Consider the following 2,843-nt stretch of genomic DNA (forward strand, 5'->3'; position numbering starts at 1 on the left):
TTTATTTTTACTCAATTGCTACAGAAAGCTTAGCCTCTTCCCGGTGCAACACTGTCTTCAGTGACCAATGATTGGCAGAAAAAGTGCAGGAATATTTTTTTCTTTTTCTTTTTCTTTTTTAGAAAACCCAACATTGGATAAAGCTTAGTAAGTTTTTTAATATCTTATCTGACAGGTGTGTTTCATAAAAGCAAAAATTCAGATTCTTACAATTTTGAAAAAAATTTTAAAATCCACTTTATATTATGATGAATGGCACAACGAAAAGATGTGTTTAAATGAACTCTGTGGGCTGGGGAGATGCTTCAGTTGGTAATGCACATACTGCACAAACATGAAGAGCTAAACTTCATCCCAGCATCCATGTGGAAGGAGAGGCGTGTTGGTGGGTACCTTTAATCCCAGCCCCGGGAGGCAGGGATGGGCAGGTACCTGGGATTTGCTTGCCACCTAACCTAACCTCATTCATGGGTGAGCCTCCAGCCCCTCTGTTAGAGAAGCTTTCTCAAAAATTAGGGTCGATGGCTCATGAGAAACAATACCTGAGGCTGGCCTCTTGTCTCCACACATACCCCATAAAAATACATATATTAAAATGAAATATTTTGTCCCCAAAGGATTTCATAATAATCAATTTTCCTTCATTCATTTCAGACCAATTGTCTTTCAGAGCTGGATATGTGGTTTAAAAAAAAATACAGGATAATTATTTTGAACACAAACATATACCACTTCCCTACTGTTATGACCCTGAAACCTTTCTCTATAAATATTTTAAAGACTTTGAATTAATGTTTAGCAGAAGGGTTTACAAATGTCGCACTGAAATACTCCCCAGAGATATGATCATCTTTTACTAATTAACCAATCTGATGGCTCCCAGCCAAAGCAAACTTTTTAGCAAAATTGCATTCATCTGTTTATCATGGTGGAGTTATTTAAACACTTGGATTCCAGGAAATGAAGTTTTAAAACATATTTAGTTAAATGCGTTTTAACATTACCCAAATGGCCTCATTTAACTTGCTTTACAAAAATTACTTGCAGTTTTCTGTCACAAAGCAGACTTTCAGACAAATCCTTACCAATCTCTCATGAATAACTTATGGATCATCCCAAGTTTTAAAAATCTATCAGAATAATTAATATACAGAGACTTCCCCTGGGAGATAATATATAACCAAAGCTAACGATGATGTCCGGACACCTGGGTTTGAGCAGAAACTTGTAGTTACAGCTGAAACTCTGCGGTGACAGAGAAATGGCCTCAGATTACAAAGGGTCTGATCCTAAATCTGGGCGGCTCCTTCATGAACAGAGACTCAAAATTTTGTTGTGCTTGCTTCATCAACACTCATACTAAAATTGGAATGATACGCAGGAGATTAGCACTGTCCCTGCGCAAAACGACATGCAGACTTGTGATGTGTTACAAATTAAAAGAAAAAAAAGATGTTTTTGTTGCTTTTCTTTTAAGTGAGGATGCATGGAATTGTGATGGGAATAATAATAATAATAATAATACCACAATAATAATAATAATAATAATAATAATAATAAAACCAACTGTCGCATTGAACAGCTGGCTGGGTGATGGTTTTCTCCCCACACTTGTTTGGGAGTGGGAATTTCTGCTTTTCCTTGTAGAGCAATGGTGCTATTTTCCAACTAAGCCATTGTCCCTTCACCCCGTACTCCCAGTGTCCCTCTGCAGGCTGTTTGAACCTGATGTCCACTGATGCTTCTCCTCACCTTGGATTCTTCCCATTTCTCTCCATAGTACAATCTTTACCACATGCATTTTCAAATTAGTGTCTTACCTGAGGTTCCCATTGCTTTGATGAAACACCACGGCCAAAGCGACTTGGGGTTTATCTGGCTTAAGCTTCCACATCACTGTTGATCCCTGAAGGAAATCAGGACAGCAACTCAAATAGGGAGCTGATGCAGAGCCCGTGGAAGAGGGAGGTTTACTGGCTTACTGGCTTGTTCCCTGTGGCTTGCTCAGCCTGGAACCCATGACCACCAGCTCAGGGGTGTTCCAACTCTCAATGGACTGAGCCCTCATATATCAATCACTGAGAAAATGCCAATATATAAACAAGTCAAACAAACAAATGGAACAAAACAAACAACAAAAACGAAAGGAAAGAAAATACCCTACAGGTTTGTCTGCAGCCAGGCCTTCCCTAGAGCCATTTTCTCAGTTGAGGCTCCTTCCTCTTAGATGATACTCTGCTATACTAAGAAACCAGAGCCTAGCATAATCTTCATCAGAAAGGCCTTCTCCAGCATATGCAGAGACCCACAGCCAAGTATTAGGCAAGATCAGGGAACCCCCTCAGAAGATGGGGAGGAAGAATCGTAGGAGCCAGAGAGGTCCGGAACATCATAAGGCAGCAGCAACTAATAAAGCAGAGTCAACTAATCAGGTTCATAGGGGCTCACAAACAGAGTCCGAACTGCCAAGACCCGAAACTGGTTGGGACTCTGCATGTATGTTACAGCTGTGCAGCTTGGTGTTCTTATAGAACTCCTAACAGCAGGAGTGTGGGGAGGCGGGTGAGGGTGAGGGACTGCCTCCGATTCTTTTTACTGCTTTGAGACCCTTTCTCCTCCTACTGGGTTGCTTTATCCAGTCTTAATTTGTGGGTGTGCCTAGTCTCATTGCATCTTGTTATGCCATCTTTGGTTGATATCCCTTGGAAGCCCATTCTTTACTGAAGGGAATGGGAGGAGGGGTGGATCAGAGGAAGAGGGGAAGTGGGAAGAGCAACTGGGAGGAGTGGGAGGAAGGGAAACTGTGGTCAGGGTGTAATGTACAAAAGAAGAATTAAAAGAAG

At 41.0% G+C, this 2,843-nt stretch overlaps 1 non-coding gene across 1 annotated transcript; it reads left to right on the forward strand.

Annotated features, from left to right (window-relative positions):
• Nucleotides 1-1,335: 1,335 nt before the first annotated feature.
• LOC115062855 lies at nucleotides 1,336-1,441 on the forward strand. The gene has a single exon (XR_003842769.1). It is a non-coding gene; the product is annotated as a U6 spliceosomal RNA (small nuclear RNA).
• Nucleotides 1,442-2,843: the final 1,402 nt, after the last annotated feature.

Source organism: Mus pahari, chromosome 21 (assembly GCF_900095145.1).
Source record: "Mus pahari chromosome 21, PAHARI_EIJ_v1.1, whole genome shotgun sequence".
In the NCBI taxonomy this organism is placed as follows: domain Eukaryota; kingdom Metazoa; phylum Chordata; class Mammalia; order Rodentia; family Muridae; genus Mus; species Mus pahari.